Genomic DNA, 15178 nt, shown 5'->3' with positions numbered 1-15178 from the left:
TAGCATCCATTTCACACAATATTACATACGTGTGCTCCTATGGTGGAAGTGCAACAAAGATGAAGTGCTTTTCGATCATCACGCTGTTGTACATAGCCACATGCCATCCGATATCAAATCAAGGTACAGATAAACATTCCTCTCTGTAGAATGGATGTCGTCTACGAATCAGATTAGGTGATAAAGCCAATGGTATACTACTAGAAATATGAGATGTTTAATATTTTCTACTGACCTTATATATATACCAGCAAATTCGATCCTTTTGACCTAGAATATAAGTCGAGATGATTTTTTCGCAAACGTTGTCGGACTCCATCCTATGAACATACCAGCCAAATGTGTTGCCTCTTGGTCTTTCAGTTCATGAGAAAAAGTCCAAATGTTTTGAAAAATTAACGGCATAAGTTCACTTGGACCTTCGGACCAGGTGAGCTAAAAATAGGGGCGAGGTTGTTACATTTACATAATATAAACTTTATCTATTGTGAAACAAGTTATTTCAACTTATACTAATAATTCTTTCTGGCCCAGATGTAAGCGCGCGAGGGGTCTTATTGTGGGAGGAAACAGGAGTACCCGGGGAGAACCCACGTGGTCGGGCAGGTGACCCCATACCTTTTCACGTCTGTTCCTGGAATTAAACCCCGGACGGCCAGTTGAAAGGCGAGTGCGTTACCACTGCGCCACCCGTTCCACCCACTGCTACTCGAAGTTGAAGACAAAGTATACAACCTTTTGAGATCGAATTTTTTATTAAGCAAAGTTTATTTAGGAGAATGGAATTTTCTGATGTAAATTTTACAAAGAATATATTGAAAAACTCAACTGGTACTTGGCAACAGGCTTTAGCAAGTATAAGCCGGACAAAGCGGGATAAGGTAGACAAACGGATAGCAATCAATCAATCATTCAATGTGCACCTTACTAAATGCTACTAATCTCCGATATGCTCTGAAATGAGACAAAGCACGTGAGATGTAAAGCTACATTATTTACCTGGAGATGTAAAGCTACAGTATTGACCAGGAGATGTAAAGCTCCAGTATTGACCGGAAGATGTAAAGTTCCAGTATTTACCGGACAATGTAAAGTTCCAGTATTTACCGAGAGATGTAAAGCTCCACTATTTACCGGATGATGCAAAGCTTTACTATTTACCGGAAAATGTAAAACTATTATATTTAGTAATATAGTAAAACTATAGGGAAATGTTATCTTGGCTTATTGTATGTTAAGACATTCTCAAACATTATCTCTGAATAAATTATTCTTTGAAAAACATGAAACACAGAAATGTGACAGGAATCTGAATGTAATATGAATCAGCTTTGAAGTAGAAAGACATTTTAAAAGATAACGGACCAAAAGGATGTACAAAAATTGAAAATCATTAATTGATTGGCCATGAATTGCTTCTGTTGTTCTCATTGTTCTCAACATCAGATCATGTTGTACATATGTCATATCTACCGCATCACTTTGCAGAAACTATTGCTTCCTGTTGGTAACGTTGCCAAAGTCTCTCCATCACTTCTAGCACATGATGCTTGTTCATTTAGGACAGGTACTTTTTATATCCTCCGCAGCTTTATACTGACAGAAGGGTAAGTACTTCATCCCTCTCCACGACAGCCAGCGCGCGGGTATAAGAGGAAGGTACACTTCCAATCCCTCACTGTATGTCTGGGATTGTCCAGTTTTCTCCGGCTCCTGCCATGCTGTTATACCTCTTTCTTTCGCTGTACCTGTCAACATACATTACAGTGTCTTATTATTTTATCATTATTTGGAATCAAAACTAATTGACGTTACAGTTAACGCTATACTTTATAGATTTTTAACGTTCTTGTGGTGACGGTAACGACTAAGTATGTGTATCTCGTGGTACTTTGATTCCTACCTTGACTTAGTACATTGCTATACAATTTATCGTTTGACACAAAACCTCTATATCTACTTAATCCCGTATACTATCTATTTACATGCGTACCTCAAACAGCTAATGTGCAGATGAAACCAAAGTTTCATATAATATGATACAACTAATTTGCATAAGCACAACTGTTTTGAATGAAATAAAGAGTCAGGGCCTTAAATATTTACAGGCTCTAACTTATTTACGAACATGTGGTAAGAAATGTTTTGTCATTGAAACTGTTTTTTGTCAATTCAAACGCAAAAACAACATTGAATTACTGTACAAGTTAATATCCCTAACAGGTGTCGTGGCTGAGTTTATAGATAGTGTAAACGAAATGGTGTCGTTGAAATTCAGTCTACTGCCATGGTGTATATATTGTTTAGATACATTGTATCTACAATATGGAGGAAGAGACATCATTGTGGTCTCCGTCCTTTATCAGACTTAGAAAAGGAAACCTTTAGCTCATTAAACATTCACACGACTATAAACACATCACAGTAGTGGGATATAAACCCTAATCACATTTATACTAAAATAGGGCACATTGACTTTGATGCATTTGCCGCCTACTCTGGATAACTGGTCACAGTATATATCAGTTAAAGAAGCAAAATTATGACGTTGGCCAAAGGTCGGAGCTTGTCTAACAAGACAATATTCGGTAAGAATTTCGCGATATCCGTATCACAGTTGGTACGAGGCTTACGTTTTTTTGGGTTTTTTTTTGCAGAATTGCTTCGACCCTAAAATTTACAAAAATAAATCGTACAGGAAAGAAAGTGTTTTACATGTATTATGATGATCAGATGATTTACCTGGTACCGTATTGTCCAAAAAGGCTGCTAGGACTCCCCCAACTAGGATAGGGTTTGATAGCATTGTCTTTGCTATATTGTTCCCGTAGGCACTTCCTACAAAAAGAGGTTATCCTTAAAACAAAAACTAATGATTAAAAAATAATTTTCGAACAAAAATAGTACATATTCATATAGATTAGATAAAGTAATACCATGCATGTCATAAGTAAGGCGCACATTATATGGAATTTAAATTTAATCATATAATTAGGTGCTAAAAGGATTTGGTTTGATTTAAATTTAGGATAGGAATACAACAGTGAATTTCCCCATGTCATGAATTCGCATACCTAGTAATGATAATTTACATTATCACGTTTCAAAATATTCATTTAAAAAGTGTCCAAACACTTGGTAAACATCCATTGAAATATGATGTTGTGTTAAAAGCTAAAAATAGAACACTAGTCTCTTTCATTGCTTTGTACTGAAAGTTTTTTCAGGGAAAAAGGGATTGACAACAGCAACAATAGAGTACATATCAAAGTGGGATTATGGAAGTTGCTCACATTGCTGAATAAAGGTTATGAAAGCCACGGAGGTTTTATAATTGCTAACATATAAGACGATGTTCTGTAGAACCAAACTGTTTTCTAATGGCAGTCATGTGTTTGTATCTAATTTCTGTTACGTTTGAAAAGTTAGTCGTCTACAATCTCATCAAGAAATGGAAATCATATTTAAATAATCACACGTATCATACAGCTTGGCTTTTTGTTTGGGAATAAGCGTTCCAACAAATCAACCAATATACTGTTGACATAGATGCTACGTCACTCACCTGTCTGGAGATCATCTGGATAAGCCTCTAACCAGTAGGGAATCATGAGACCCACAAGTAGAGAGGTTCCAATAATAGCCAGGTTCCGAGTAGACGAAAGCGATACCACGTGGAGGTTGGAAAGGACGATACCATTGAACATTCCGAACATGACGATCATGGCGCCACCGAGAACCGGCACTGGTATGGTTATGAAGACAGCAGAAACTTTTCCGACAAGGCCGAATACTACATAAATGAGCGATGTCCACAGTAAGACGTCACGACTTGCCACCTAGGTAGAGAAAACAAACACTACTGGATTTTGGGAAGAAAGCATAGCGAAATTTTTTCTTACATTCATATTTTATTGTATGAATATTGAAACGATTAAGAGTCAATATTTTGAAATCTAAGAAACCAAGCCTATGACATAGCTATTATTACGAGTTAAAATTCATACCAAATGACACGAAACTCAACTATGTTCCATAACGAAGGAAAATATCCATGTACATCTGTTTTGTCCATCACTTAAAGAAACTTGGTAAGGTATCAGTTACCTATTATACAATTATAATTATATCTATTAATTTCATTTAAGGGCATTAGCCGTTGTCATCCCCAATGACATTCTTATTACGTTACGCTTTGTGATCTCAGTCATATGTGAATACGCATTGTACAGTTTACTGTCTTTACCGAAATCAGAATAATTTCACAAGAAATGCGAAGTACGCAATAATGTAATTTTATGGCTTTTGTGTCGGGCCATATATCTCGTTTACTTAATACTTAGAAATTGATGCAGAAACATTGCAAAATATATATTATTTTTGATGAGTTTGATATAAAAAAAAGAAAGAAAAAATACTTTTCATATAGTATTTACTTTGTCGTATCCTCATTATACGATTGTCTTTCTTGCTCCTTGTTAAATTTTTACCTTTGTAAGACCCATGACTCCGATGTTGCCGCCATACGTGGTGGTAGCATGGCCACATCCCAAGATTCCTGACAAAGTGCTCCCAAAGCCTTCTACAGCAATACCTCTGTTAACGGCATAGCGGGGCGGTGGAGGCACGTTACATGTCCTTGCACATGCGTAGTAATCTCCGATGGAATCGAGGATAGATGTAAGTGTTCCGATGAAGAAAGCAATAAATATCCCGGTGTCGAAAGATGGCGTTCCAAACTGATCTAGAACAGATGAAACCAGTGTCATTTAGTAAACACTTTATACAGTATTACAACATTTGAATCGAATTGTTATCAGCGTGCTTATTAGTTCTGGCAATTTCTGTTAAAAGCCAAATGACAGCAGAAAATGGTTCAAAAACCTAATTCACATTATATGTTGGTGGACATTGATGTTTCTGGCATCAGAATGTGCATCAGAAAAATTTCATTTCCGCTTTTTTCTGTTGTAAATAACAAACAATCTTTTTTTTTGCGCGGAGATTATTTTTCTGCAGAGCTTTTCATTAAAATGCAGTAGAATGGTACTGGGATAATAGGAAAATCTCAACATTTTTTTATTAGTATTATTTATTTATTGTACAGGTTCAAAAATTCATAGCAGCCAAAATGTTTTGATAAAGTCCTTAAAGCCTACAATTGACGATGTTAAGGAATTTAAAATTTGAAAAGTTTTATTCTTTAATTTATAACTTTTTGTTGTTTACTTTATTTGATAAAGTGTGCTAAGTGACGATACTTTTCATTATAAAATAATCATCCCATGGCTTTATTCCCAAACAACTGTCACATCGCGTTTACAGATCCCTTTTCTAAATAGTTGTATTGCTTAGCCGTGTGAGATAATCAAACAATGTAACAATTCACAACGATCTTAATCTTATATATATGTATATTTTACAGCATTTTTTAAAAAAAAAAAGTGCACGTGAGGATTGATATTTTTCACTATGTATGTTTGTCATATTTCAAGCCAAAAGAAATCGACCAACTTTAATTAACAAAAACATGACTGGTTATCAAGAGTTTAGTTTTGTAGATATCGTCCGGAGAATCACTTCATTACTTCATTTGATATATGTGACACATTTTTTTATTCGTTTTTAGAATTGGGTTTTACAATTTTAAATGGAATCTATTGTCCATATTCATTTGCTTTTGCAACATAGATATTCTGCGAAAACGAAAACAGCACGATCCTATTTTATAATTACATCGCTAAATAGATTTGTGACCTACAGAAACATACTTGGGTAGGGAACTTTGAACCAGTTGGCGTTTGTGACAATGTCAGCTTGTGCGTCCGTCCTTGCCATGTACTCTGCCTTGGACGGATCATCTGTAAGTACCCCTGTCAACGTCAACACAGCCGACAAACTCCAGCCGACAAGTATACCGATCAGAATCTAAAACATGTATGAAATGTATGTATAATCTGGTATCATATCCTCGATGAATGAGGAATATTTGTTACGCAGATGTAAATTTTGAGAAAATAATCTGTAATGCTACTTTTTATCTATTACTGTACTATATAATAGACATTCATATAACACAACAGGCAGAATGTTCGAGTGTGACGTTTCGATAAAATACACGGTCACCTTCATTGTCAGATGAAGGTGACCGTGTTGTCATCTGAATCCTTCGTGTTCCAGTTTTCTATTTTTATCTTCTTCTGAGATATTACAATGCTGTAATAGCGAACGTGAAATACAGATCACTGTTGTGGGTATTTTCATCATCCGCTTCCAAATAGTCTATCTCTATTCCAGTTTGTTTTGACTGTGATAGGCAGAATAAGATATTCTTTCTACACGGACTATGAACATAGTTTGTAGGAAAGAAATACCCCATATCTGTAGTTCCTATCGTATTTTCAAGGAAAATGATATGCATTGGTGAAGCATAATGCTGTTTTCATTATATCAGAATTGGTATTAAAGGTTTTATTTAAAAAGTAAATATGGTTATATTCCTACTTACTGTAATCAATGTAGTCCATGTTCTTATCGTTAACGTTCTTTTTCAGAATAGATTACATTCCTATATATTTCAATAAAGGTTCTCGTCGTTCCGACTCATTGTTGATAATTTAACTCATGTTCTTTGAATAATATGACCAGCATGAGGTTTACAATAAATCCATGCTCTTTCATAAGTGCTACACTTGTCACATTAGACGTTACGGACCATTGACGAGGTCATTGTGATGTGACATGCATCGACATGGCCATGATATTTTGACCGAGGACACGAAGTACATGAGACCTCTTATCTAATCAGAACAAAGGAAAATTGACGTATGTAATATTGCAATGCGCAGGATGAAAAATCATCGGAGCAAAGACACACAAAGTATGGTAATTTCATTGGCTTAGAGGGTTTACATTGTAGTTACCGAGAGGACCTGGTGAAAGGGATACCAGAAGAGATGAAATCCTTTTTTCCTCGACCAGGCAGGACAGGGCATCTTCCGGTTGCTGAGATACAGAGACAAGACGAGAGCGGTGGCTGCTGTGCTGTATAAGATGAGAAGTTGGAGGGGAAAGAAAAGGTAAACATGAAGTGATGTGGTATATACATATATAATATTACAGTTTATAAAAAAGTGAGTCATATATACAGACATATGATGGAATAGTTTTGTTCATGAAAGAAAGTTAAATATGCCAAATGAATCATTGCAATAATTTTTTGAAGATATTCTTTTTGTATTCATATTCCAAATAGATTTGCCAAGTGCCGTCATGTAGGTTACATACAGCATATTTGGTAAAATAATATCTCGTTTACTTAAATTAAATATTAACATTCCCTTTGCCATACTTACACAGCGGAGAGGCCCCAATGAGCTCTGGCGAATTTTGCATTGGCCTTTGATATGAAAATACCAGCCAGTAAGATAGACGGGACAACAGTGATAGGCCCAACAAATTTAAGGAGAATACCTGCCGCACCAGTAAGTCCGACCAGAGAGTGGATTAGTCCAACCAAAATCAAACAACCTTGAAACTGTCTCAGGAAAAATGCAAAGCAATCAACAAATATGTTTTGGAGTCAAAAATACGACCTTAATACCTAGTTATGAAAATAACCTTGCAGAAAAAACGTCAATGTTTTGCCACTAGGCCATGATACGATATCGGATACATGTACTGAAACTAAATTGTAAAACTTCAAAGATTCACGCTTTCCCTACCTCGCACAATTTGGCAAGGACAAGTTCCCTTTTTATTCCCATGAGGTACGGGTTTGTTGTATTGCCTTGGCTACTGAAAGCCATGTCGTCCATTGTCCTACTGGCATTGAGAATTTGGCTCCTGATCAGCTCTGTAAATGTATAGAGGGTTTACATGTAGTATTATTTTGTACTTGACATGACCTTACCAGATGTTTTATATAACAATTAGATGATAACTATCACATGGTTGGTCAGTCATTTTGTTCTTACCATCTGGTACTTTACAAGCGTCCGGATTTATCATATGCATAGCCATCAAAGGCACAACGTAGTCGGCTGCAGCTCCTTGAAACAATGGAAGCCTGAAGAAGATCCAAATGTAACCGAATTTTTTAATAGATAAATAAAGATTTCGTGTAATACAATTCATATGTTTATGGGGCAATGAATGTGTATGGTATCCATGGTCGCAATTTACAATAATTGAATGTGCAATGTAGTCAAATGTGAGAACATTGATAAATATGTTTTTGGTTGCTACACAGTTTTGAGTTTATAAAATCATTTTGAGTTCACTATGTTCCTATTAACCCAGAGGCATTCTTATATCATATACTGAAATTTCTTGAAAAAAAAACTATTTCCGGAATTTGTTTCTCTGCTGGGTTTATTATCCATTATGTAGCAGCGTTTCCTTGTACTAGCTAGTAGTTACTTCACTGAAAAAACATTCAGGAGGCCCGTCGCATGTCATGCAGATCAATTAGACTACACATCTCGGATCTTCATCTGAGGTTACGTAGTCAAAAGCTTTCATTGCATGAACTATTGTGGCCGGAGGTCTCCGAAAAAATGCCCGTTAGACTGTATTCACGAAATATCTTTTTTTTAGAAAAACATTCATTACATCCTGACACTTGCATCGAATTAGGTGCATTTTTTTTTAATTTGATCTTTCTAAGACTCATTAATAAACCTGAAATCCAAAATTCTTTATTACGTTTTTTTGGTCATGGTTTTAGCTTATCACATTATTATGGTGGTTAGAGTAATTAGTATAAAATAATGCCGACGTCCCTCATTATTGATAAATTAATCTTACCTTGTCCCCATGGTGACCATTAAGAAAGTGGTGACTCCATTCATCAGTAAAGTAGAGCTTAGAAGGTCCCTCCTGATATCTGGGAATTCGTTCGCACAAGCGATGTCTGATACAAAGGACGACACAGCCAGGGAAGCCGACAAGGCGATCAAGGCTTGCTGGAAAATGAAAGAAGGCCCAACAATTTGAGATCTATAACATTTTTAGAAGACAGAGTTCGACAATATAAAAGCATAAAATGTACACGATAAACCATTCTAATAAAATTCTATATAAGGAAAGCTTATCTACATTTAAATCGGGAGAAATCAAAGCTCTATTCGTCATGACGACAAAAAGTCGACAGCGGCTAGTCAAACTTTCCTATAATATATCTTACATTGTTGTGACTGAGCGCAAAACGAAATTACTTTTTCATAAAAAGTGAAGAAACTGCTTGATATACCCCCTCCCTCAATAAAGCCCCAATAAGATCGATTTTGAGTCTATTTTTTCTGAAATGCTCTTTAACTTGTCACAAGAACGGTTACGGAAAATCTTATGTCTACCAAAGAGGTCCTCCACAGGTGTAAATGTAGGATTGAAACAGGTTAGTTACCTGAAAGGCAAAAAAGATAGCAAGGTGGGTGGGAACTCTGTCCGAGACCTTGTACAGCAGAGTCGGAGCTTCCTCGTACTCGATCGTCACCTCCTTTTGATCTTTCAGAATCAGTTTCTCTTCTGTGTCCTCGGTCGTAGATGAGTATTCACTAACTTCAACCATGGTTCTAGTGGTACCACTTTTTAAGATGTTTAGCTAAAATATAAAGTTTTCATTGTAAATTTTATTTATTTATATAGACTGAAGGATATGTCTGAGACTGAAACAATGGGTTCTCATTTGGAAAATTCAAATGATTGAACGACTTATGTCACATCGGTCTGTCGAAAGCTATTTAACTAAACCTGTTTTTTTTTGTTCTAATCGCACAACATAGCTTGTTAAACGTTTTTACATTTTAATTGGTCTCACTGTTCACTTACAATAGCCTTTAAATGGCTTCATGAACAATACACCCTATTTGTACACTGTGCGGGCCTTTTCTATCCTGAATCTTGAAAAGATATCCGTAGAGCTTCGCTCATATAGCATACAAGAAAACATATTAAGCATTGTCGAACATAATCTGGTCATTCCAGCGCCAAATTATTAGATAAAGTAATATATATATATAATGAATATAACTGGACCTTGATTTCACTATAAAAAGTGATCTCCAATTCCTACACTATTTATAAACATATATAAAAATGTTTGAATTGAAGCTGAAAAGAATTGTTGATACTAATCCGTGTTATTCCTATACAATATATACGCTTTACAGGTCGCACGGTGGTTGAAAAATGCCAGAATGTTGTCGCAAAAATGCAAATGAATATGATGAATAACTAAATAAGGTCCCAAGAAAGTTATAGACAAATATTTACAGACTGTCGATTTCCATGGAACATTATCGTGAAGAGAAAGCAATAAACATTAATTACATTTCAATGCACGTATGTTGAAGTGAATGATCTAAAACTGGTAGAAAAATTGTCCATCATAAGCGATCACTGTAACATGATGTCCTGTATTCCTAGTAGGTAGTCAACCGCTTAATCGGTCTTCACTAGCACTATAAACGCCCTTCGCAATAAAAATGTTATCAGCTCAGGAAATTCATGAAAACAGGTGTTATCATACGAGACAAATAACCTACCTCGACCAACCGTATTTCTTCACATCACTTTCACTGATACACAGGAAATGAGTACGGGTTGCCTTCCATTAATACTTATTCACATGAAGGAAACGATTTTGCATTTGCATGTTATTAATGACGGTTTATTAAAAGTAGTCACGTCCTGTGGACGGCTCATCTTGTTGGTGTAGAACGGGGATATATTTACCCTTCATCCTCATAACTCTTCTAATTGTATTCTTGAAGTTATATAAATATATATTATTGACATCACACTCGTATTGAATGTTTCCTCCTCACTGGAGATATTTAACGTTTTGAACGCCGTTCGATGTCGGACATTGCCGAACAGTACGTCCTCGTTTTTTTGTGTGACTACTTCAGTCCTCACAGCTGACAAAGCTCAAAAGTCACTGATCACTTCCTGAATTTAAATAGGTGACCTTTTGTTACTATTCAAATCACGCGTACTTATATCGGTTTTACTTTCCTTTATGTTAAGTTCGGAAGAAGAGATAGCGGCTAATCAGGACTTCATCTTCTTGTTCATATGTTGCCTGTTTTCATTCAATATGAGTTTCTTTTGACATACCCATATTCGAGCAAAAAGTGTCACTTTTCACATTGAAAACAAAGTAAACAACAACGGAACCGACATAATATTAACGAGCATCAACCATGTCCAACTTTATGACGCAAAAGGAAACATTTCCAACCTTGTCATTTTAACGAACATGAAACCTTCTAATAATCTTCATGTATTTATAACATATATCCCTTAAAGACTGTTTGGTGCATTTATTTGTCATCTGCCAACGTCTTGCAAGGTCTTCATACTATTGGGAACAAGTAACTGAATATCTAATCAACTATGATGCATAAGTGTTTTAATTTGGAAGCACGGTTGTCACTTTCGAGAAATGAAACATTCACAATAGGAGCATCGAAATCATAACGCTAATAATACAGCTAGTCTGTCGTGTCTTTGATTTCCGATTCTGGTGGATATATGCGATTGACAGGTTCGGTTACCCTTGTTTTATCATAGATAAACACGTCATACTACTTGTTAAAATGACTTCTTATTTCTGTTGAAAAACTCTGATTATTGTTAAAGATGATGTGTTTTCAGAAAAGGACTTGTTCTTCGCGTAAGGTAAACACGAACACTTCAATTATTCGCCAACGTATGCTAGAAAAATTATTAGTGTCCCTGTGTAAGCTCCTAAAGTTCTATCAATATATACAGGTCAAGTTCGTCCGGACTACCTCGTATGAGCATACACGCAGTCGTTCATTATAGCCATCAGGTAAACAAATTTCCTTTGTCTATACTAGACATACATGTATGTGACTAACCAGTTGCTTAACTCCCTGTGTGAATTTGGACCTCCACATACCTTAGAATGACCTTGTGTCCACGCACTGCTTATACTGGATTTTTTTTTCACTTACGCTGCCATGGTGCCATTTTCACGTTGATGTCTTGACCGTAAAGGATATCATCTACAATAAAATCCTACCATCTTGCTCCGATTGACTTACGTGTACACATATGGTGGAGATGCTACAAAGAATGGCAATATGATAAGTTTCATCACATTGTTATACATAACTACATATCAACCGCTGTCCCATGAAGCCAACCTATCCTCACTAAACCATGGATGTCTCAGATCAAGATTAGGCGATAAATCTGATAGTATTCTGCTTGAAATATGAACTGCTTTAACTTGAATATCACCTAAAACCAGTTATTGTTGGCAAGAAATAGTTTACGTCTGAAATAGACATCAAGACACTTAATTTGAATTTAGCTTTTCACGTCTAGAATAGTTTATCATTTACATACAAAAGTATGGAAGTAACAATAATACAAGATGGGTTTTGATGGAGAAACGAAGTCAAATAAAATATCTTATCTGGTAATGTTCCATTTGATATTTTTGATATTGAAAACTTAAAAACAATAATTACATTATAGACTGTATGTTATCTAAATTATCAATCAGTATACTGATACTGAAATAGTTTTGAACGACAGGAAGAAAACGTTATCTATACTTCTTGTATGTAGATCACTGTAATATGAAATCGTTTTTGTATAACTTTTCGGGATTAAAATCATACGGATCTCCTCCGTTCACACATCACACGAATCCATTTAAACAACGTTTTATTGCTGGCTCGTTCAACCAAACATTTGTGAAAACTATTAACACTCTAACCATTCTAATCATTATCAAATCTTATTATAATCTGGAGTTACTTTTTTATTCAACAAGTGGAATTAATAGTACGTGGTTTTTAAATTACTCCAGCGATCATTTGACCAATCTTCAACACTTTAGTCTGTAAGACATTTGATTTTTTTTGCATTCTGTACAACACCACACTCCATTCTAAAATAATGGAACGCCGTGCTTCTCTTGTTATGAGAACCTTTGTTCCAAAGAAAGATGAACTCGATACAGATGTATAGTTGTGAATTGTATTTCGTGAAAAATACGTCCAAACCAAAGAAGAAATGTAGAGAGGACGGAATCATATAAGAGACAAATGTTTTTCGTCGGGTTGGGTGGTAAGATCTTCCAACACACTCTTGGTATACCTGTCGATACTAATTGTGCCACTGTATTTGATGACTCGTTTTTGCTTGACCTTGCAATGTCGTTTTTTTTTCAGACATGCTGATGACATCTGGTCAACAACAAAATGTATTGACCACTTCTATCATATATATATCCACCAGAAAATCAAGGACACTACATATTTCTACATCAGCCGTTTATCTCAATCTTTCTACAACGAGACCAACATGGACACCTTTCCACCAACCTGTACAAGTGTGATGATTTCAATTTCCCTTCTGTGAATTGGATGCTTTACGATCATCGTAGTGACTTCACAGAGAAATATTCTATTTCTTTGTGCGATAAGAACCTAGATGTTTGTTAGTGTGCCTGTTGGTTCCGCCTTTGTATACTTTGACTCTAGTTACTTGGATTGCCCAAGACTTATATGGAAGGTGTCATCGATGAAGCAAAAGACGCTTACTCTCTTCCGGAACACCTGATCTTATTCTCCTTTTTCAAGAGTTTCCGTGTTAATCGTTTGTTCATATGAAGCCCTAGTTTTATAGAATTGGAGATTTTATTATGATTATGTTGACATGTTGGTAATTTATTGAAAAGCTATTTCTAGCGGCATTAAATTATTTTCTTAGAACAACCAAACTAATGAGGTCTTTCAACCTCGATACACCAGGTTAACACTCATTATCTCTCTCTCTACCCCAGAAATAGTTCATGTCCGCATTGAAAGGTTCCATGTGCGACAACTTGTGGATAAGACAAGAAGACTTATTTGATTCTTCGATGCACTTCGAATGAATCTCGAAGTCCCATAACGCTATGTTGTACTGGTTTTGAAGTTCGGTGTCGCTCCTTGTAATCTTTAATTTTCATTACTTCTGTATTACTCTCGTTGTCTTAACATTTTGTAAACGAACAATATATACTCAGGTGAATCCTGTTTGTTATATGGGACATCAAAAAGGCACAGATCCAGACCTCTCACATATGTACTCCTATATAAGGTATTTTTGTTGCCCGAGGCACAACGCAACACTCGCCAATCTCTGAGATGTGGAACTATATGATAGAAAGACTAATTAATGCAGGGTGCAACTTTATTCGAAAAATGTCGAAATGAAAATTTTATAATCATCGATCAATTTTAACACACCTGTGATAACTAATTAGTATCGGGAATTTTCCAATGAATTTTCAACCAAATCGCACAAAATGTGCGACCCTATCACTCATTTGTGCGTTCGATATTGTAGACTGTGTGCGTGCACACCGTCCGCATGAAGTTTTTCGCGTGTTTTGCATTACCGCATCTGTAGGTAATTAGGATATTTGGGTCAGAATCAAGGCTTTGCCGAGGTTTTGTTCCCAAATGCATATTATTCTGCATTGCTACATAACTATTTTTCTCATACCTCTTACTCATATAATTTTGAAAACCCAACGATGTTCATGTAAATGTTTGTCTTTATTTATTTTTTGTTTGTTTTTTATTTACGAGATGGAGTAGGTCGCTGAAGGCAAAATGATCTTGATCAGTTAGGCAATCAGTCTGTGATATCACTTCATTCACTATTCACGTGCGTACTTATAATTGGGTTTTGGGTGATTTAAGTTTCTAGGACTTGTTTTAATGCATTTTAAATACTGGCACGGTTCAGAATTTAGGAATAAACTTTATGATTTGTTCTAAACAATCAGATATATGAAATTATGAAATTTATTGTGATAGGGGATGAATGATTGTGCCAGGGGTTGAGTGATCGTATTTTCTGGCTTAGATCCTGTAACATCCTTACATAGGCTAACGACTCGGATGGGATGAAGTTACAGAATCTTAGCCCTCGACTGAGATACTCCGAGGGTGTGTTATCATGCTAGGGGGTAAGGTATTGTGCAAGGAGGTGAGTACACACACCCTTGTTGATTTTGTCATTAATTACGGCAAATTTTGATTTTCCACAAACATCTGCAAACATTTACGTATGCATATATGATTTGTGTCAGTTTTGATGTTTTTTTCAAACATTACATAAAGTTAACATTAGAAACATGTAT

General features: G+C 35.7%; 1 pseudogene; it reads right to left on the bottom strand.

Moving 5' to 3' along the window:
• Window positions 1-1554: 1554 nt before the first annotated feature.
• LOC132547317 (solute carrier family 23 member 2-like) lies at window positions 1555-9571 on the bottom strand (annotated as a pseudogene).
• Between the last annotated feature and the right edge of the window lie 5607 nt (window positions 9572-15178).

Source organism: Ylistrum balloti, unplaced genomic scaffold (genome assembly GCF_031769215.1).
Source record: "Ylistrum balloti isolate Yb309-2 unplaced genomic scaffold, AGI_CSIRO_Ybal_v1 Utg369946, whole genome shotgun sequence".
Taxonomy (NCBI): domain Eukaryota; kingdom Metazoa; phylum Mollusca; class Bivalvia; order Pectinida; family Pectinidae; genus Ylistrum; species Ylistrum balloti.
This window is presented reverse-complemented; position numbering and strand designations above follow the sequence as displayed.